General features: G+C 36.8%; 1 protein-coding gene and 1 non-coding gene across 11 annotated transcripts in view; both read right to left on the minus strand.

The window, feature by feature from the left end:
• Positions 1-23514, minus strand: part of Pigl (phosphatidylinositol glycan anchor biosynthesis class L) — a 136000-nt gene that overhangs the window by 78445 nt on the left and 34041 nt on the right. The gene's annotated exons all lie outside the window — the stretch shown is intronic.
• Positions 10005-10077, minus strand: Trnaa-ugc (transfer RNA alanine (anticodon UGC)). The gene has a single exon. It is a non-coding gene; the product is annotated as a tRNA-Ala (tRNA).

Raw genomic sequence — 23514 nt, forward strand, 5'->3', positions numbered from 1 at the left:
AGGCTTTAAGCTTGGTCAGTGGATTTTGACTGAGCTGAAGTGTATTCTTACTTGAATCCAATAGCATAAATAATCACAAAGGCTTAGAATGTAGCTCAATGGCAGTGCTTGTCTAGTATGTATAAGGCCTTGGGTTCAACCTCCAGTATTTAAAAAAAATACTAATAACCATAAACTCCTTAACAATTCAATAAGAGCTCATGATTTTTAAACAAAATATTTTTAGTTGTAGATAGACACATTTTATTTATTTATTTTTATGGGCTGAGGGTGGAACCCAGTGCCTCATACATGCTAGGCAAGTGCTCTACCACCAAGCCACAACCCCAGGCCCAGAGTTTATGTTTAATCAGTGATTAAAAAATGTTTACAAAATCTTCACATTTGGGGCTGTAGCTGTAGCTCAGTGGTAAAGCTCTTGCCTTGCATATGTGAGGTACTGGGTTCGATCCTTAGCACCACATAAAAATAAATAAAGATACTGTGTGTTTCTCTACAACTAAGTAAATATTTTTAAAAAAAAAACTTCACATTGTCCAATTGCTTAATATAGATTAACATCTCTTCTATGAACAATGGCATCTTGAATGAGATTTTGTTCCTCAGAAATATCTTTTATTTATTTATTTATTTATTTTTACATGGTGCTGAAGATTGAACCCAGGGCCTCCCACGTGCTAGGCAAGTACTCTACTGCTGAGCCACAACCTCAGCCCCAGAAATATCTTTTGAAGTAGGCATTATTTTTTTTTATTACTGGTTGCTGGACCCATAATGGGGGTTGAGTCCTATGACCAGTTTGAACAATTTCCCCAGCTTCTTGCAAATGCATTTGCTATGGTTTGGATTTTAACTGTCTCCCCAAGGCCATGAGTTAAAGGCTTAGTCCTCCCTCAGCTTGGTGCTATGTGGAGGTGTGGAAGCTTTCAGAGATGGGGCCTAGCCAGACATGGTGGTGCACCCTTGTAATCCAGAGATTAACAGGAGGATTGCAAGTTCAAAGCCAGCCTCAACATTTGAGTGAGGCCCTGTATCAAAAAATAAAAAGGGCTGGGGATATGGCTCAGTGGTTAAGTGACCCTGGGTTCAATCCCTGTACTCCATCCCCCCCAAAAAGAGTTGGGACCTTGTGGGAGGCCCTAGGTTATTAGAGGCATGCCCTCTTGAAGGGGAATGTGGGCATTGGTCTCCTCTTCTTTCTCTCTTTGGCTTCCCAGGCATGAGGAGAATATCTTGCTTCACTACTTGCTTTCTGCCATGAAGTGTTGCCTCCTCACAGCTTCAAAGGCAATTGGGCCAGGTAGGGATGAACTAAAACCTATGAGTTTTAAAAACCTCATAAAAACTATGAGTCAAAATAAACCTTTCCTGCTTATAAGTTGATTATCTTAGGTATTTTGTTATATTAACAGAAAGTTAATATTTGTGCTGCATTTTGCACTGATTCATTCACCAACTTAACGGGCATTCTGCATTCCTTAAGGTTGTTTTTAAAAAGAGTGGTAGTTTGAGAAAGAATGCCTTTTTCCTATGTAATAGTGTTGATTCATTAGCGAGAGAATTTAAGAGTTACAAGGGACTCTGTCAACAACCTAAGTACTGTTGGCCTTAAAGTCAGTCTAAGGCTCTTGTATGAAACCAACACTGATTCAGTATGTTTGGGAGATAAAACAGTTCCCTTTTCAAGGATAAAAGATAAAACAGTTCCCTTTTCCCTACCCAAGGTATGGGTAGTTAGTCTATGTAGAAATAAATATCTTCTCTAGTAGTATCAGCCATTTCGTGAGGAAACAAACAAACAAACCCTAGACCAGTTATAATCTCTAATTCATCATTCTGTTGTGCCATCTCTCTCTTAAAACTTGGGCTTTTTTCTTTTCTTTCTTTTTTTTTTTTTAATATGTATTTTTAATTGCTGATGAGCCTTTATTTTACTCACTTATATGCAGTGCTGAGAATTGAACCCAGGGTCTCATACATGCTGGGAAGTGCTGTACCACTGAGCCACAACTCCAGCCCAAAACTTGGGCTTTCCTAAAGTTGTAAAGAACAACAATATGCTTTTTTTCTACCTCCTTCCTGCACTTTCTCTCTGAGACCCTGGCTATGGGGACTAAGGACAAAACTAAGCCTAGAGACCCTAAGGCACTTCCCTGGCACTTGGAACAATGGAGGGCTTTCAGGGACTTTGAGCCAGAAAGGCTGAGGGGAAGCTGAGATGCGTGCCATTTCCCAGGAAGACCCTGTCTGCTGATGGTCAGATAGTATTACAAGATGAATCTTGAAAGAGCGGTGATCTCCATATAGGGAGGCTCACCTCCATGGTGAGTTACAGTCTTGACCTGCTTATTATTAACCCCATTTAAGCAGTGACCCCAATGGATACCTGTTCCTCCCTCTAGGACAATACCAAAATTTCTGAGGAGTATGACCTAAAGGTTTTCATTGATCTAGCTTACTTTGGCTGGTTTACTCTTGCTTCTGTGCTAGACCTAGACCAATATTTCCCCTAGAAAATTCTATCATGGGAACCTTTGTCTTCTTCCTTTTTCAATAAAAATTAGCCAATATTGGCATACAAACCCTTCTAAGACTAATGTTTCTTAGATACAAAGAACTAAGCATTAAACACTGCTGCAGAAAATATTCACATTTACAGGGCTAGAGATTTATAGGGAAAATATACAAGAAAGAATCCAAGTCACTTCAGTAGGGTTTGGTGACTCATCCCTATAATTCCAGTGACTTAGGTGTCTGAGGCAGGTGGATCACAAGTTCAAATACAGCTTGGGTCACTTTGTGAGACCTGTCTCAAAATATAACAAAAAGGGATGAGGATGTAGTTCAGTGGTAAAGTGCCTTGGGTTCAATCCCTAATACATGAATGAATGAATGAATGAATGAACGAATAAAATCCAAGTCATTTCAAAATCTTTTCCAATTGGACTGATTCTGTGTGACTAATTCTTTGTAATGCTGGTCAGAAGTCAGTTTTACAAATGTTAAATCAAGCTTTTTAACTTTTTTTATTATTTAATTTGTTCTTAATAGATATGTTAAATCTGGCTTTGTAGACAGCAAATTCATATATATATTCTCAGGGACAGGATGGCTTTTTTTGTAAATTAACCTCTTGGAAAATTAGGCAGTTGATGTTCTTTCAGAGCAGTTAAAAAATATTTAACAGTCTGGGGTTGTGGCTCAGTGGTTGCGTACTCGCCTAGTACACATGAGGCACTGGATTCAATCCTCAGCACCACATTAAAAAAATGAAATAAAGGTTGTGTGTCCACCTACAACTAAAAAATAAATATATAAAAAAATACTTAAGATTTTCTTAGGTAATATATAATGTTCGTAGAACTAGCATTTAAAAGTGTGTAAAAAATAAGCTTTGTAAAAATGAGTTCAAAATGAAGTATGGTTCATAGTAATGTTTTCCAGCTGGGATCAACAAATACCTGATAGTCTGTGGCTAAATTCTCAGGGGTCCATGAATTCTTATAGAAATTTCACTTTAGATAATAATAAAAATTCTATGATCAATTTCATTGACAACTTAAAGTGATTTTAGTACTTGCTGTGTGTGTGTGTGTGTGTGTGTGTGTATGTGTGTATGTGCCTGGCCTTGCATTTTTACATGTGAGGACACAAGAGTATTCTGAAAGTATTTGAGTTTTGTTTTGCTTCTCTTTCTTCCTTTCTTCCTTCTTTCCTTCCTATCTATCTATCTAGAGTTCAGCTTTGGAGTGTAATTCAGCGGTAGAATGCATACTTAGCATCCTGCAAAGCCTTGGCTTTAATTCCTAGCACCAATACATACATACATACATACATACATACATACATACATATATCAACAGTACACCCTAATATAAACTATGTAGCACTCTGGTTGGGGATGTTAATAATGGAAGAGCTGTGTGTTTGTGTGGGGACCAGGAGCTTGTGGGAAATTTCTGCACTTTCTGCTCAATTTTACTCGGCACCTAAAAAAAGTTTATTAAAAAATTATAAAAAAGGATCCAATACTATATATAAGCTAAAAATGAAGAGAAAGATGTTAGAAGAAACAAAAAGATCCATATATCAATTAAATATTGTGGGTTGAATGCCAGCTTATGTTTTCTAGACAATAAAGGCTAGGATACATTTATCAACTCTTTTCTTCTCCAGTTTCATTAGGATCCTAAGCCTCTTTCTCTTAGGCATAGAGTTAATATGGATCCATGCAGGCACATTAGGTAGAAGCCAATCCTAGAATTACCAATGTGAAGGCATACTTCAAAATGAGTACCACAATGAATGTGTGGGCATCAAGTTCCAGTCTTTCCCTCAATAACTCCTATGGTTTACCAAGTCTTTGTTCTTGAGCTTCTGCCTTGATTTGCTTGTCCTTTCCTCTACTGAGAATTAAGACAGCCCTGTTGGTCAAGGCATTAGTAAAATCTGGCAAGATCACATGTTAAATTCTAGTGACTTTTGACTAGTTTCCTGTCCTAGATGCTGGCTATGGTTTTTCTCCAAAGAAGGTTAACCCAGAATTACAATAGGAATACTTGCCTAACTTTGACCCTCTCATTAGCTAAAAACACTTGCTGTAATTGTTACTGACTTGACTGGATCTCCTTGGAAATAGGCACTACTCCAATTCACTCACCTTATCCTAACACTACTAAAATCTCACAACTGACTCACTGGCTTGTGCTGTTGAAGTTCCCACACCTCTGGAATACACATCTGTCTGAGACGTGATAATATGAAGGAAGAGAGGTACAATGGGAATTGAATTTAGGTGTAGCAGGAAGAAATTAATAAAATGTTTAAGTCTCCTTTTGTGAAGAAAAGTAAAATAAAACAAATGTGAATTTATTTTTATTTTATTTTTTTTCACACATTACCTCTTTTTTTTTTTTAATATTTATTTTTTAGTTGTCGGTGGACATAGCATCTTTGTTTGTATGTGGTGCTGAGGATCGAACCCGGGCCACACGCATGCCAGGCAAGCGCGCTACCCCTTGAGCCACATCCCCAGCCCACAAATGAGAATTTAAATTAGATAATATTTTGTTCAAGAATAATGCTGAGCCTGAGACTATCCTAAGTGGTCTCACTGGCCTTGTAAGCAAAAGATCTTATCATCTGGAAGACAGTCTTTTGATGCTCGTCCTATCTTATGCCTATAGAAAGGCCCTAATACTGATAGAATGGGCATTTAAAACATGTGGCAGGACAGTGCCTGTGATCCCAGCAACTAAGTAAGACCTGTCTCAAAATAAAATAAAAGGGCTGGGCATATAGCTCAGAGGCAGAATGCTCCTGTATTCAATCCCAGTACTACCTGCCACACACAAAAAGTCTGGACCCCCTAACTCAAACCACTTATTACAATGTTCTCTGAGAGATCTTTATAAAATACAAATCAGATCAAGTCATTTCTTGATTTAACATATTTCTTACATAGCTCCTTACAAATTTTTTCTCTTTTGCTGGGTTGGGAACTTAATCCAGAATCTTGAGCATGCTAGGCAAACACTTTATCACTCAGTACTCTCCCCATCAGTTACTCTCCCCACTAGTACAGAAAGAGAGAGAGGGACTGTGTTTGTGGTACTAGGGGATGGAACTCAGGAATGTTCTACCACTGAGCGTTCTACATTTGCAGCCCTGTCCCCACTTTTTAAAATTTTGACATAAGATCTAAGTTGCCTAGGCTGGACTTGAACTTGCAATCTTCCTGCCTCAGCATCCTAAATTACTGGGATTATAGGTCTGCATCACTGTGCTTGGCTCTTTTTATAGTTTTAATAAAATGTTTCAATTCTGTAACCTTAATCCAACACAAAATCTTTGAGACCTGGTATCCCTCTACCTGTCTCACTTCATCTCCTATATTCCCTCAGGCATGTGTACCTCAGCCATCTGAAAGAACATACTCTACATGGAACCCATCTGGCTAATTCCTATTTGTCCATCAAAGCTCAGATTACAGGTAACCCCATTTCTGCTGGCCTTTGGAATAGTCCTGTGTCCTCATATCATGAGTTTGTTGGCTTTAACTAGACTATAAGCTCCCAGAAGGCAAGAATTTACTTGTCATCTTGTACTCCTAGGACCTGTTTTTTGAGATATAATGTAAGCTCAAAAAATGAGTCTTTTTTTTTTTTTAAAGAGAGAGAGAGAGAGAGAATTTTAATATTTATTTTTTAGTTATCGGTGGATACAACATCTTTGTTGGTATGTGGCGCTGAGGATTGAACCTGGGCCGCACGCATGCCAAGTGAGCGCGCCACCGCTTGAGCCACATCACTAGCCCCCAAAAATGAGTCTTAATGAGGACTAAATGAATGAACAAATGGATTGAAGGAAACTGAAACAAAAGAACATCTCATGTCTTCTCAGGATCCTGTTTCCTCCTGACTTCCATGCAAACCTGGCTCCATGGGGGCACTGGTGTTTTGTACATAGCCCCAGTTGCAAGTGCAGGGTATGTACTGAACATTGAGAACATAGATTAAAGGAAAGTGCAGAAAATGAAAAAAAGACTTGAGGTAAAACCTTTGGTAGGTAAGGCCCAAAGAGATGAAATAGTGTGGCTGACAATAACTGATACCAAGTGCCTGGAAAAGTAAGGAAAGAGTAGAGGAACTAGAGCTATATTCTGTTCTAGAAGTCAAGAGTAGTTTCCAGAGGTGGGGCAGAGGTCAACATTGACCACAGCTGCTGTGAGGTCAATAAGATTGGAACTGCAAAGTACCCACAGATATGACAACCAGGAAATGACCAGCAACCATGGCAAAGAGAAGCTTTAATAGCAGAGGGAGGAGGAAACATGATAAGTCGGGTTTTACTGCACTGGGAAAATGAGGACGAGAAGACCTGTGTATAGATAAAACTGGATTATAAAGGAAGAAAGAGAAGTAGGGCGATAATGGGGAGGGTTAAACAGAAGTTTTCATTTTTCTTTCTCTGAAAATGTGGTGCTGGAATTATACTTATTATTTTTTTTTAATTTTTTTCAGTTGTAGATGGGTACAATATCTTTATTTTTATTTATTTATTTTTACATGATGCTGAGGATCGAACCCAGGGCCTCAACACGTGTGAGGCAAGCATTCTACGTCTGAGCTACAACCCCAGCCCAAGTACTTATTATTATTTTTAAAAATATTTTCTTAGTTGTCAATGGACTTTATTTATTTATATGTGGTGCTGAGAATTGAACCCAATGCCTCACACATGCTAGGCAAGCACTCTACCACTGAGCCACTACCCCAGTCCCTCTATGCTTATTTTTAATAAAAGAATCTTGAATCAACAGATATAGAAAGAACCTAAAACAATGAAATAAAAACAAATAGAGGCAAGTGAAAATTTCCACTAAAGCATGCTCTGGGTGTAAGAAATTATGGAGTAAAGGTCAGGATTATTGATGAAATGCCAGTAATGCAGCTATAAATAACAGATGTCTGGGTGCAGTCTTGGCAGCCAGTTCTAGGAAACAGATCATTGGTAACTATCCGCTCTGAATTCTGAGAATTTTTTTCACAGGTAAAGCAACAGAGTAAGCAGCAATTTAACATTCACAAGTTGTTTCAGGGTAAGGATAAAAGACAGGTGAAGACAAGCAAACTCACAGTAGTAAGTAGAGAAACTGATTTTCAAAAAATGAGATAAAAGGTAATGGTTTTGGGGGTGAGGGTTGTCAATACCAGATGCCAGTTCATATTTGAATTTCAGGTAAATCATGACTATTCTAAATAAATATGTCCCATGAAAAAATTGAGACATACTTACTATTAAAAATAAATTATTTATTAGAAATTGAAATTTAATTGGGCATCTTAAAATTTATCTTTAATCCTGTTTAAGGTACTTACCTTTTAGCAGGGCAATTATTGTTTGTTGAATCATTTTTTTTAAGTGTATCTTGCATCTTTTTATATATATATATAAATTTTTTTTTCTTAACCTTTGTTTTAAATTTTTTTTAATATTTATTTTTTAGTTTTCGGCGGACACAACATCTTTGTTTGTATGTGGTGCTGAGGATTGAACCCGGGTTGCACGCATGCCAGGCGAGCGCACTACCGCTTGAGCCACATCCCCAGCCCTCATTAAGTTTTTCTTGTAAAAAAGCCCTTAAGAGATAATCTAATATACCACTCATATTTTATGAACATAGGATTGATGATCAGAGCACAGATATGGCTGCCTGCTGTCACACAAGGTGGAGTGAAGCAATATCCTACACCCTGTTGCTACAGAAAAGTAATGCTACCACGCCTGGCCCAAATCTATTTTTAAGTGTAGCTTTTGGAGACACAATGAAATTTTCTGAAATGCCTTATAGTCAAATTAATTTAATATTTATTTATTAATTTGTGGTGCTATGTGGGGATGAAACTCAAGAGTCTTGTGTATTCTAGGTTAATAACTTTAAAAAATATGTTTTAGTTGTAAGTGGATCTTTTAAAATTGTATTTATTTATTTATATCCAGTGCTGAGAATTGAACCCAGGGCTTCATACATGCCACACAAGTGTGCTTCCAAGAGCCACAACTCCAGCCCTAGGCTAATTAATTTTTTAAAAATATTTTTATGTGTATTTTTTAGTTGTAGATGAACACACAGTATATTTATTTTTATGTGGTGCTGAGCATCGAACTCAGTGCCTCATGCATGTGAGGCAAGCCCTTTACCACTGAGCTATAGCCTCAGCCCTCTAGGCTAATTAATTTTAATGAACTTCATTTAAAAGAGAAATACAGCCATGCATGGTGGTACATGCCTATAATCCCAACAGCTTGGGGAGGAAGGAAGATCACAAGTTCAAAGCCAGCCTCAGAAATTTAGCAAGTCTCTAGGCAATTTAGCAAGGCCTACTCTCAAAATGAAAAACAAAAAAGGGTGGGGACGTGGCTCAGTGATTAAGCATCTCTGAATTCAATCCCTGGCACCAAAAAATAAATAAGCAAATAGGAATATAGGAACTTGGGGTATAGCTCAGCTGTAGACATGTGCTCAGCATGCACAAGACGCTGGGATAGATCTCTGGCACCAAAAACTATTTTAAAAATTAAAAAAAAAGAATATAAATATATATTCTCTGACTTCTTTGGGAGCTGTTAAGAATTTATTTTTTCTTCTTTCTTCTTATTTTTAGGGTGCTAGGGAACGAACTCAGGGTTTGGTGCATATTAAATATGCTCCATTACTAAACTATATCCTCAGCCTGTAGAACTATTGAAGGAAAGGTGCTTTGTTAAACTGAACAATTATTCATAACCTATCCCAGTTACAAAAAGGATGAGAACTAATAATCTGTACAAGAAATAAGTCCAATGGAGAGTTTATGTCTACTTAAGTTTACGTGGGTAACATCTTGCATGCTTGAGGGCAGAAAGCTGATAATAATCTAATGGAAAAAAAATGAATAAAACCTTCCCAGGTTCTACTTAATAACATGAAACTATTTTGGGATCACAGAAGATCAATCCAGGAAACCACCTGCAAAATAAGAACATAGGCCAAGTACTGAAAACTAGAGTGGGTATTAAATATGTTGTAGCAAAAAGATGGAGAATGATATTGAGGTTGGCATCTGATTAAAAGTATAAATTAGTGCTGAGGAAAACTCTTGTTAGGACACAGATTTGGCTGTGTAACTTTGTAAAGACTGATGAATGAAATGCAAGATTAAGATACTCTTGGTTGAATATTTGGAAGATGTAATGACTCATTATTTAAAAAACAAAAACAAAAAAATTCTTGGCTTACTGTACTAGAAGCTCAGGGGACTGGATGAGCAAACTAAGTGCTTTGGCAATGCTTAGAACATCACTCCGTTTCTTTTTCTTTCTTTCTTTTTTTTTTTTTTTTTTTTAATTTATATGCGGTGCTGAGAACTGAATTGAATCCAGTGCCTCACACATGCCAGCCCACTGAGCCACAACTCCAGCCCATTTTCAGGTTAATTTTTTCTTTTTTCTTTTTTTTATGGTGGTGGTGCTGGGGCTTGAACCCAGGGCCTTGTGCATGCAAGGCAAACACTCTACCAACTGAGCTATATCCCCAGCCCATCACTCCTTTTCTGTACAGCCCACTCACCAAACCCCAAACCTGTCTTCTGGCTCCAATCCTCCTGCCCTTCCTGCCTCTTTGGACCACTAGAAGCTTGAATCCCCTGCACTTTTTTGCCTCTGTGCATGTCTCTGGACCTGGTATCTGGAATAGTCCCTGTCCTGACTTCTACTCCTGAAGTATGCCATTGCAGCCCCACCAGGAGGCTGAGGGATTAAAAATGTCTACAATGTCACTGTCCCCTTATCACAATTCTGCTTCACAGACATTTCTTTGAGAAGTGTCTCATTACAGGAGTAATGAAAGACATTTAGATTCTCCTTCACCTAAGCCAAGACTGATGAAAAATGTACCTATGCCTTACATTATGGATGCAAAGCTTTCTTCTGAAAAAAATGTGATTTCCAAAGTTAAAGAAGACATTGAATTAGATGATGAGAAAATGATGACACAAACTAAATTTGCAGTGTAGTTTTGTGAAACTTCATTCTCCTATTAAGCAGGAGGAAGATGAGATGGGTGAGATGGGAGTGATAGCCAAGGGAGCCGCTCTGAATGACCATGGCTTCCAGTCCTGAAGCAGAGGCTCTGACCAATCACTACATTTTGTGGTGACTTGGGCATTGTCTCAGCTCAGATAGCAAGGTGGGTCTTCAAGTATAGGTATCACCTAGGGGCGTTGAGCTACACTCACCTATTCCTTTGTAATCCTCCCCCTTGCCTCATTTGAATGGCTTCTTCCCAATAAAAGGGTTCAGCATGTGCTTCTCTCTTTCCATGGACCCCTAAAGTCAGAGGAGCTGTCACCGGACCCAAAGAAAAAGGTATTTTTCTGTCTCTGTATGATTATTTTGTGTAGCCAAGTTCACCAGGAGTGACCCTGAGTGTTTAGTCATGGAACACAACAGGAGTCCCATCCAAGAAACAAGAATCAAGGACCAAGAACTGTGAGTTACTTTTGTGATTTTGTAAGAAGTGAGTGAGGTCAGAGTTACTTGGGCCTTTAAAAAAACAAAGGTACCTAGGCTCTACTACCATCTTCAATCTAAGGGGATCAAGAATCTGCTTTTTGGGGGCTGGGATTGTGGCTCAACGGTAGAGCATTTGCCTAGCACATGTGAGGCCCTGGATTCGATCCTCAGCACCACATAAAAATAAATAAACAAAATAAAGATATTAAAAAAAAAAGAATCTGCTTTTTGGCTGGGTGTAGGGGAGTATGCCTATAATCCCAGCAGCTCAAGAGGATGAGGCAGGAGAATTGCAACTTCTAAGCCAGCCTCAGCAATTTAGCAAGGCCCTAAGCTCCTCAGCCTGTAGAACTATTGATGGAAAGATGCTTTGTTAAACTGAACAATTATTCATAACCTATTCCAGTTACAAAACAGATGAGAACTAATAATCTGTACAGGAAATAAGTCCAATGGAGAGTTTATGTCTACTTAAGTTTACTTATGTCTACTTAGCTACTTAGTAAGACCCTGTATCAAAATAAAAAGTAAAAAGGGCTAGGGAGGACTGGGGTTGTGGCTTAGTGGTTGAGTGCTTGCCTAGCACATGTGAAGCAGGGTTCAAACCTCAATACCACATAAAAATGAAATAAAGATATTGTGTTCACCTACAACTAAACAAAAAAAAAAAAAAAAAGGGCTGGGTAGCTGATGACCGCTGCATAGAAGGAGGAGAGCAACAGTGCTGTGGTCCCATCTACCAATGCATGGGATGGCTTTCTCAGCCAGCTTCCATTTAGTGAAAACAGCCAGAACCTACAAGAGCATCATCCAGTTCCTTCAGGCAAGGTACTGGTAACCTGCAGGGACACTACAAGATTACAAGGTAGAAACTATAATACCTTGAAACCATGCTGCTAAAGAGGAAGACACATGGACAACATGAAGAAACAAGGGAAGAAAGTGCCCAGAAACCAAGCTAATAAAATAATAGATTCCATTGACAGCACAGTAGATGAAATGTCAGAGAAGGAGTTCAGGATGTACATAATTAGAATGACCTACGAAGCAAAGAATGAATTTTTTAAGAGATCAAATACAGGCAACAATTGACCTCCCCAACAAAGAGATAAAGACAAAATACTGGTAGCTAAAGATTACTTCAAGAAATAGAGACTCTGAAAACAAACAAAAAACAAACAAACAAACAAACAAACAAAACCCAACAAAAACAAACAAACAGAAATCCTTGAAATGAAGGAAACAATAAACCAAATAAAAAATTCAATAGAAAGCATTAATAGATCCCTTGGAAGACAGAACCTCAGGCAATGAAGAAAAAATATATAATCTTGAAAACAAGTTGACTACACAGTGAAGATGATGAGAAACCATGAACAACAGAACCTCCAAGAATTATGGGACAATATGAAAAGACCAAATCAAAGAATTATCAGGATAGAGGAAGGCACAGAGATAAACAACCAAAAGAATGTATAATCTCTTCAATGAAATAATATCAGAAAATTTCCCAAACATGAAGAATGAATTAAAAAATTAAATACAAGAGGCTTCAGGACACCAAATGTATAAAATTACAACAGAGCCACACCAAGGCATAATGAAAATGCCTAGCATACAGAATAAGGATAGAATTTTAAAAGCCGCAAGAGAAAAGTTTCAGATTACATATGGGGGAAACTAATTCGGACCTCAGAAGATTTCTTAACCTAGACCATCAAGGCCAAGAGATCCTGAAACAACATATACCAAGCTCTGAAAGAAAATGGATGCCAACCAAGAATCTTATGTCCATCAAAAGTAAGTTTCAGTCTTGATGATCAAATAAAAATCTTCTATGATAAACAAAAATTAAAAGAATTTATAATGAGGAGGAAATGAAAATCAGCAAAGGGAAGAACTACACTGAAGGAAAATCCAATCAAAGGAGAAACCAAGTCAAGTTAAAAACCAAAACTAAACCAAAATGACTGGGAATACAAACCATGTCTCAATAATAATCCTGAATATTAATGGCTTAAAGTTATCAATTAAAAATATAGATTGGCTGATTGGATTAAAAAAATCCAACAATATGCTGCCTTCAAGAGAATCACCTCATAGGAAAACACATACACAGACTGAAGATGAAAGGATGGGAAAAAATATATTATTCATATGGGCCATGTAAACAAGCAGGGGTTTCCATCCTAATATCAGATAAAGTGAACATCAAACAAAAGTTAGAAGAGATAAAGAAGGAAATTTTATACTGCTTAAGGAAACTATACGTAACAATCATAAATATCTATGACCTAAACAATGGAGCATACAAACTATTCTCAATTTCGAGAAGCAAATAGATCAGAACACAATAATACTGGGTGACTTTAACATACTCTTTCACCACTGGATAGATCTTCCAAACAAAAACTAAACAAAGAAACTACAGAACTCAATAATACAATCTGTTAGAATTAACAGACATAGAGATTCCATCCATTGTTGAGCAAATATGCCTTCTTCTCAGCAGCACATGGATTCTTTTATAAAAAAGACCATATATTATGTCACAAAGCAACTCTCAGCAAATACAAAAAAAATAAAGATACTACCCTGTATTCTATCAGATTATACATGAAATGAAATTAAAAATCAATGGTAAAAAATAGAAGCTACTGGAGACTAAATAATATGATACTGAATGAGCAATGGATAGCAGAAGACATCAGGGAGGAGATAAAAAAATTATTAGAGGTAAATGAGAACACTGATACAACAAATCAAAATCTCTGCAACACTATGAAGGCAGTACTAAGGGGAAAGTTCATTGCACTGGGCTCATTCATTAAAAGAATAAAAAGGAAATATCATGATGGACACTATTGAAATACAGAAAATGATTAGGAAATATTTTGAAAATTTATACTCCAACAAAATACAAAATCTTGATGACACCGACAAATTTCTAGAAACATGATCCACCCAAACGAATCAGGAAGACATACATAATTTAAACTGATCAATTTCAAGAAAGGAAATAGAAGGCACCATCAAAAGCCTACCAACCAAGAAAAGCCTGGGACCAGATGGATACATAGCTGAGTTCTACAAGACCCTCAAAGAAAGAAAACTTCAGACCAATATCCCTGATGAATATAGATGCAAAAATTATCAATAAAATCATGGCCAATTACATATAAAAACATATTTAAAAGATAGTGCACCATGACCAAGTGGGGTTCATCTCAGGGATGCAAGGTTGGTTCAACGTACAGAAATCAATACATGTAATAAATCACATCGGTAGACTTAAAGACAAAAATTTTGTCTTTATGTATGATCAATAGATGCTGAAAAAGCATTCAATAAAATACAGCATCTCTTCATGTTCAAAACACTAGAAAACTAGGAATAGTAGGATCATATATCAACATTGTAAAAGCTATATATGCCAAGCCCAAAGCCAACATCCTTCTAAATGGAGAAAAATTGGAAGCATTCCCTCTAAAATCTGGAACAAGACAGGAATGCCCTCTTTCACCACTTCTATTCAACATAGTCCTTGAAATTCTAGTTAGAGCAATCAGACAGACCGAAGAAATTAAAGGGATATGCACAGGAAAAGAAGAACTCATATCACTATTTGCTGTGACATGATTTTATATTTAAAGATCCAAAAAATCCTGCCAGAAGGGCTGGGGATGTGGCTCAAGCGGTAGCACGCTCGCCTGGAATGCGTGCGGCCCGGGTTCGATCCTCAGCACTACATACAAACAAAGGTGTTGTGCCTGCCGATAACTAAAAAAAAAAAAAAAAAAAAAAAAAATCCTGCCAGAAAACTTCTAGAACTAATAAATGAATTCAGCAAAGTAGCAGGATATAAAATAAATACCCATAAATCAAATGCATTTCTGTACATAAGTGATGAATCCACTGAAAGAGAAATTAGGGGCTGGGGTTCTGGCTTAGTGGTAGAGTGCTCGCCTGGCACATACCAGGCACTGAGTTCGATCCTCAGCACCACATAAAAATAAATAAAATAAAGGAACTGAGTCTAATAACAATTAAAATTTTTTTTTAAATCCTCAAAAAATATAAAATACGGGGCTGGGGATGTGGCTCAAGTGGTAGCGCGCTCGCCTGGCATGCGTGCGGCCGGGTTCGATCTTCAGCACCACATACAAACAAAGATATTGTGTCCGCCGATAACTAAAAAATAAAAAATATTAAAATTCTCTCTCTCTCTCTCTCTCTCTCTCTCTCTCTCTCTCTCCCCTCTCTATTAAAAAAAAAATTCTCTCTCTAAAAAAAAAAAAATATATATATATATATATATATATATATATATATAAAATACTTGGGAATCAATCTAACAAAAGAGGTGAAAGACCTCTACAATGAAAACTATAGAACACTAAAGAAATTGAAAAAGACTTCGGAAGACTTTAGAAGATGAAAAGATCTCCCATGCACCTAATAGAAGAAACAGTAGACCCAAATCTTCATCATGTCAGATTAGGCCCCTACTTCCTTAACAAGACTCCTAAAGCATAAGAAATAAAATCAAGAATCAATAAATGGGATGGATTCAAACTAAAAAGCTTCTTCTCAGCAAAAGAAACAATCATTGAGGTGAAGAGAGAGCCTACAATATGGGAGCAAATTTTTACCACACATACATCAGACAGAGCACTAATCTTCAAGATATATAAAGAACTCAAAAAACTTAACACTAAAATTAAAAAAAAACAAAAACAAAAAAACCCCAAACAACCCAATCAAGGAAGGGGTTAAAGAACTAAACAGACACTTCTCAGAAGAAGATATACAAGCGATCAACAAATATATATAAAGTTTAACATCTTTAATAATTAGAGAAATGCAAATCAAAACTACTCTAAGATTTCATCTCACCTCAGTCAGAATGGTAGTTATCAAGAATACAAACAATAATAAGTGTTAGAGAGGATATGGGGAAAAAGGTACACTCATACATTGCTGGTGAGACTGCAAATTGGTGCAATCACTTTGGAAAGCAGCGTGGAGATTCTTCAGAAAACTTGGAATGGAACCAACATTTGACCCAGTTATCCCATTCCTCAGTTTACATTCAAAGGACTTACAATCAGCATACTATAGTGACACAGCCACACCAATGTTGACAGCAGCTGAATTCACAACAGCTAAACTGTGGAACCAACCTAGATGCCCATCAATAGATGAATGGATAAAGAAACTGTGGTATATATACACAATGGACTATTACTCAGCATTAAAAGAAAATAAAATCATGGCATTTGGATGGAATTGAAAAATATTATGCTACGTGAAGTAAGCCAATCCTAAAAAGCTAAAGGTTTTCTCTGATTTGTGGATTATGATCTATGATGGGGGGGTGGGCATGGGAAGAATAGAGGAACTTTAGATTGGGCAAAGGGGAGGGTTGGGAGGGGTTATGGGTTAGGAAAGATGGTGGAATGAGATGGACATCATTACCCTAGGTATATGTATGATCGCATAAATTGTGCATCTCTATATTATGTACAATCAGAAAATTGAAATGTTGCGCTCCATTTGTGTATGACGAATTGAAATGCATTCTGGTGTCATGTACAACTAAGTAGAACAACAACAACAAAAAAGGGCTGGGGATGTGGCTTTATGGATAAGTGTCCCTGGGTTTAATCCCCAGTCATCAAAAAAAGACAAAAAAAAAAAAAAAAAAAAAAAGGAATCTGCCCCGCACCCCACTCACACACACATTTGCTCTACAGCTGAGCAGAGCAGAGCAGAGCAGAACCTGCCTCCATCAGGAGAGACTGTGAATCCTCCAGTACTATGACTAATCGTCTGTACTTGTGACTAATCCACCCTCTGGGCTGGTTGTCAGTGAAGTATGGAGTCTTAGCAGTCAGAGAAAGACTACTTGCCAAATTAGGAAACACAAATTCAGGTTAAGGCCAAAGAAACTCTTGTCTGTTACTGACTAGTTCCAATAATAATTAAAAGGAATTTCTGGGACGGTGCTATTTGATGAATTCTGAGATCAAGGAGATTTGTGATTTGTTTTTCACCATCCCCCAGGGGGGAAAAAAAGAAAAAAAAAAGATTGAATAGCTACACTTGTTTGTTAGTATCCCAGGTACTTAAAGTTCTTGATTCAGTCAACAAGAAGCCTATGATGTGGGTACTACCTTAATTTGTAGATACAGGGGCTGGGTTGTGGCTCAGTGGTAGAGTGTTTGCCTACCACATGTGAGTTCCTGGGTTCGATCTTCAGCACCAGATATAAATAAATAAATAAATAAAATAAAGGTATTATGTCCAACTACAAATAAAAAATAAATATTAAAAAAATTTTGTAGATACAAAGTCATGATTTCAGTTGGCCAATATTATCTGGCACAATCAATGAAGTAATGGAAGAATTCCAGTCTTATTCTAGAAAGGAATAAGATCATATTTAATAGCACTTAAAGTATTCTAGAAAGAGACACAATAGCCAGATCAACTAAACTATCTGGATTCTTTATATCTTAGTGTATGTTCCAGTGTGCCTACTTACTTCTCTTTAGGATGAGAAGAATCCTCTCTGATGAAGGGACTCTAATTCCCATTCCCCATGATGAACACAGAGAAGCTAGCTACCCAGTGTTGGAATGGCTCCCAACAAAATTCTTAGGACTCTGATTCTTCTTAATGGCAAGGAAGCAACTCAGCGACACCCTGTCTCTAAATGAAATACAAAAAAGGGCTGGGGATGTGTGTCATGTGTCAGAAGTTGAATGCCCTGAGTTCAATCCCTGGTACCAGAAAAACAAAAGAGAATAGTGTCTGTGATGCCCTTAAGGGCCTGGGGAGGAATTCCTGGCATCCCAAATCCAGAAAAATCTCCTTTACTTGCTGGGCTTGTTAACTCCACCTGTTTCTACGAAAGTTCCCTTTATTCTTGATTCCATTTAGCTTTTAGTGACTAAAACTCCACTTTGGGCAGACTTGAGTGCCTATATAGTCAGCACAATAACACCTGAGGCTCCAGCCCTAAATTACCTGTCCAAATCACCACATGATCAGAACTTACTTACTTCCTGTCCTTTTGCATCGTCTTCAACCCATTTATGAGGATGACCTGATTATCATCCCTACCTTCATTATTGCATACATGTTACTCATTTTTTTTAAAAAACTACTTTCGTTATTTATTCAAGGTCATGCAAGAATTTTTTTTTTTTTTTTTTTTTTTTTTTTTTTTTAGCTAGAAATAAAAACTCAAGTTTCCTAACATACCTATTACTCTCAAGGTAATACTGTTCTTTTTATTCCTTAGGGGTATTCTCAAAAATGTTACCTCAGTGTCACTTCTCCTTTCATACAGGGAAGAATAAAGAATGCCACTACTCTGAGCTGGTTGGCTGATTGCTTACAAAGGTCCTTCCTTACCTTCTTAGAGAGACTCTAAGAAGCACTATTATAGAAGTTGACCTGAAACATTATAAAACTGAGCCTATCTGTTCACAGCTTTTAAGTAATATTAGGGTATGTTTGTGATGAGTGGCTTCATTTAAAATAGAGGTTGTGTGGCAAACACAAAATTCTTTGTGGGGGTATTCCAGATGAGGTATTTCAAAGAGAGGCAGTTATCTCAGAGCAGCTGATCTGTCTGAGGTACTGAAACACTATGGGCAGACAAATGAATGAAGAGGGGTTTCCAAAATCAGCATCCACCAGAATAGCCCCAATAGCATAAGTCCAGGGTACTGAGGACACCAATTATAACTGAACTGTTTTTACTCTATGTATAACTCTAGGATAAGTAGCAGTGGGGATTATTTATTTCATAATGGTTAATGATTCTTCTAGAAGTCCCTTGAACACTTTTATTAATGCTCCTAATAAATAAATTGTGACACAGATATTCCATAAATAATATAATTTGTATTTGTATGTAAATATATATTTGTAAAGTATAGGGTAAATGGAATACAACACATCAAATAGTTAATAGTGGACCTCTGAGGAGCAAAGTGGATGGCAAAAGAATAAAGGGAGATAATCCTTTTTTAACTTGCTATATTTTTGTACTGTATATTTTTAAAATAATAGTTTTATTTAAATGTAATAATATAATCCTTATATCATACAATTTATCCATTTACAGCTTAAAATCACCCCCCCCTTCGGTATCTTCAGAGTTATGCAACCATCAACACAATCAATTCTGGGAACATATCTAGTATTTTAATTAAAACTAGTATTTTAATTACTAGAGGGCTGGGGATTTAGCTCAGTAAAAGTGCTTGCCCAGAAAGTGTGAAGCCCTGGTTTTGATCCCTAGTATCATAACACAAAAACAGAAACAGCCTAAACCAAATCAACCAACCAACAAAAAAAGGGAAAAAAAAATGATAATGCTCATTAATCATTCCACTACAGAAACTAGCTGGTTAAATTCTGTCTCAGCCTTGAAGAACTAGGTCTATCTAACCATGACAGTCTGACCAAACACATGGAGCAATACACTTCTTAAATTGCAACACACATGGGCAGCTGCAACTTTTCTTATCCCAAGGGTTCTTGAACATCTCACAAATAACTAAGAATTATTTCTTGGAACTTGAACTGACCCAATAACCTTTCTTCTGGATATTAATTTGTCTATAATTATTTGTTGCATTGTACAGAAGTACTTGCCTCATATACAAAGTTTTTAGTCGCTACTACAATTTCTGTATAGGCAAGAGTTAAATGGCTATATTAATTTTGGTTAATAAAAAAAGGTCTATGCTGAGTTGTCTTTGTATTCCTATCTAGTGTGCTCATGAGAGGGCTCCAGCTTGTTACAATGGACATATTCTAACATGAATATGTCATTAAATGTACAAGAATTGGCAAAATGGAAAGTTTTTCAAAATATCAGATATGTTGAGCAGAGCACATAAACCTCCATTTTTAAACTGGGCTTGGTGGCGCATGCCTGTAATCCCAGTGACTTGGGAGGTTGAGGCAGGGAGATCACCAGTTCAAGGCCAGTATGGGCAATATAGCAAGACCCTGCCTCAAAATAAAAGTTAAAAAGGGCCAGGTGTATAACACAGTGGTAGAGTCACCTGGGTAAAATCCCTAGTACCACAAAATAAACAACAACAAAGGAAAAAACAAGATAAAACTTCCATTTACAGAAGAATAGTCACATCTAAATATGCCCTTTTCTGATCCTGAGGAATAGCTCAGAAGCTTTAGGTAAAATCACCATCTCATCTTATTTTACATATATAAAAAGAGAAGCCCAGAGAGGGGAAATTATTTGCCTAAGGATGCACAGATGTTTTACGGCAGAACCACAACTAGAACTTGCACTTTATGACTCTTGGACAAAAACTCTATGAAACTATCTATATTTTCCACATTTTCTTCTTTGATCTCACATTCTTTGCATCTATTGTTCTTTCAACTGCCAGCAGTAATATGTCTAAAATGGAAATATGAAGTTTTAATTAAAATACTAGTACTATTTTCACTTTGTTCTCTTCTCTGAAACTTGGTTGAAAAAAATAAATCAAAATTCAACGGCATCAACTTCAATGAAGCAAAAAACCCACCATTTCTGAAAACCACAAAACCTGAGACAACTGCTTTAAACTATGAAATCTGCCCAGAAAGAGAAGCTATATAGCCATCTAACACATGCTGCACCTTGGACTTATGATACAGAAATCCCTCAAAACGGAGTCTAACTAACCTCAAGGGCACCCAGTGATCTTTGATTAAGCCACAAGATCTAGAGACAATAAATGGTCCAGGACAAACTTACTTTGGAAGGAATGATGCCATAAGCTATATTTAGGGTTAGGGATGTAGCTCAGTGGCAGAGTGCTCACCTAGCTTGCCCAAGGTCCTAGGTTCCAAACCTAGCATTGCAAATGAAACAAAACAAAACAAATACCTACCCACTCACAACAAAAATCCTATTTCTAGTGCCTACATCAAGCTTGTTTGCCCCAGAAGCATAACATGAGGTGAATAGAATACATTAAAAATATAGGTAACTCCAGAATAAAGGAGTTAGTAGTAATGACAGTAAGATGAATTAGTAGTAATGATAGTAATGATGAGTTAGTAGTAATGACAGTAAGATTCAGAAGAAGTTTCAGATGCCTTCAGCTTGATATATGCCCTTCTCTGTCCTTATGCCCTCCTCTGTCCTTCAAAACTATTATTCACTAGGGTAGCTGGCCCTATTCAAACATGAGATACAAGCCCCAAACAACCCACCAACAGAAAATCTATGAATGACAACTTCAAAAATAAAAGAAGGAAGAAAATAAATTAGGAGATGAAAACCTTATATAATCTCAAAATATCTTTAAGAGCCTCAAAGAATTTCTGGTAGCCTGATATCTAAAAAAAAAATTATAGAAATAAATAAATAAATAAATAAAATTTTTAAAAGGGAGGAGGGTTTTAAAGAAGAGATTTCAGGGCTTCAAGAAAAGGATTTTGTGTAAAATAAATGGAAGTTAGTATATCACAGCTTTGAAAGTAGGAAAGGAAAAAATAAATATGCAACTACTGAAAAAAAAAAAGATATGATGGTGACCTGCAGTTTTACCTCAGTGGAGAGCACTTGCTTAGCATGTATGAGGCACTGGGTTTGATCCTCAGCACCACATACATACATACATATATACATACAGATATGTGTCCATCATATGTGTCCACATGCAGGTATGTGTCCCTCTACACCAAAATAATAATAATTTAAAAAATGGAAATGTTCGAAGAAATCTTTAAATTGAAAAGAGCACTGACATATAGATTACAGAAGAGATGATAAGTTATGGAAGACAAAGAAGATCTAACATGTTTTTTAATTAATGTTGTTGAAGAAAAGGACAAAGCTAATGGAACATACAAGATAAACCAGGATCTAAGTGTTAAACAACTTAATTAGACCTTGTCTCCAAATAAAAAATAAAAAGGGCTGGATGTGGCTCAGTGGCTAAGCACCTCTGGGTTCAATCCGTGGTACTAAAAAACAAAAACAAAAACGTATGTAGCCAGGCACAGTGGCACACACCTGTAATTCCAGCTACTTGGGAGGCTGAGGCAGGAAGACTTCAAATTCAAGGTCAGCCTGAACAACTTAGGGAGACATTGATTCAAAACAAAAAAATAAAAATGACTGGCATATAGCTCAGTGGTAAAGCGTTCCTGGGTTCAATCCCCAGTTTAAAAACAAAACAAAACAAAAAAAACGGGAAAGAAAAGTAAAAATCTGACCACCTTGTTACTTTGTTCAATGTTTCTTTATTAAAAACAAGCAAACAAATATAAAAGCAGAAAAAGCAATATTTAGTATAATATAAAATAAACTTAACAAACATGTTTTATAATTAATGCACACTCATTATCAAAACTATGGAAAATACAGAAAAGTGTAAAGAAAAAAGTGTACTCCTTTTAAAACCTTAATATTATATTATAAACAATTTCCAGGGTTGTTAAATATACACAGAAGATGCTGGATTGTGGTTTCATATTCTGGAGCATGGCTATATAATAAATTGCCTACTGCTAGATATTTAGGTTGCTAGCATCTTCTTGCTATTATATATAGTGCTGCAATGAATGTCACAATACACAAAATCACCTTGAATTCTAATTTTGTGATATTTGCAAAACTTTTCCAAACAATCTCTTTCAACAGACAATGTTAGACACAAATGCTCTCTGGTCCCATTTTACTTCTTTTGCATCGATTACCCTAGTCATGTTATTTGAAGGCCCAAACTTCTCTTTGGTTCCCAGAATAATATGGCTTTAAAACAATACTAGAGGATAGGAAAGGCACAGAATACAACAGACTCCAGAATGGCAATATGTAAATCAATGGTTGTGCAACTGAAGTGATTCTGCAATCTGTATATGGGGTAAAAATGGGAGCTAATATCCCACTTGAATCAAAGTGTGAAATATGATATATCAAGAACTATGTAATGTTTTGAACAACCTACAATAAAAATTAATTAAAAAAAAATAAAAAATAAAACAATACTATAGCAGCTTTCAGTTTTCACATAATAGCTTCATATCAGCTACGTCCACTTTTGTCTCCTTCCTGAACATTCTTGTCCTTTGTATCCTTTAGGAGGAATGGAGCCCCTCCCTGCCTTGTTCTTGCCAAGAGGGACTTGAACTGTGCCTTTGATCCTCAACCAATCTCTTCTTTCGCTATTTGGAGAAAAGAACTGTAAGAGGCTTTACTTTCATCACTTAGGTGAGAGGACACTTGGTCAGATCCACTTTGGCAATAAGCATATAGGTTTTTTTTGTTTTCTACTATAGGGGGAGATCTCTTACTGGGTGTCAAGAGGAGTGAGGGTTTAATTACCAACATGATCCCAATAGTCTCAGATTCTTCTTTATGCTTCTCTCTTTCACTATATGATTTACATGAATTTATTGGAAAACACAAGC

The sequence above is a fragment of the Callospermophilus lateralis genome, chromosome 11 (genome assembly GCF_048772815.1).
Source record: "Callospermophilus lateralis isolate mCalLat2 chromosome 11, mCalLat2.hap1, whole genome shotgun sequence".
Taxonomy (NCBI): Eukaryota; Metazoa; Chordata; class Mammalia; order Rodentia; family Sciuridae; genus Callospermophilus; species Callospermophilus lateralis.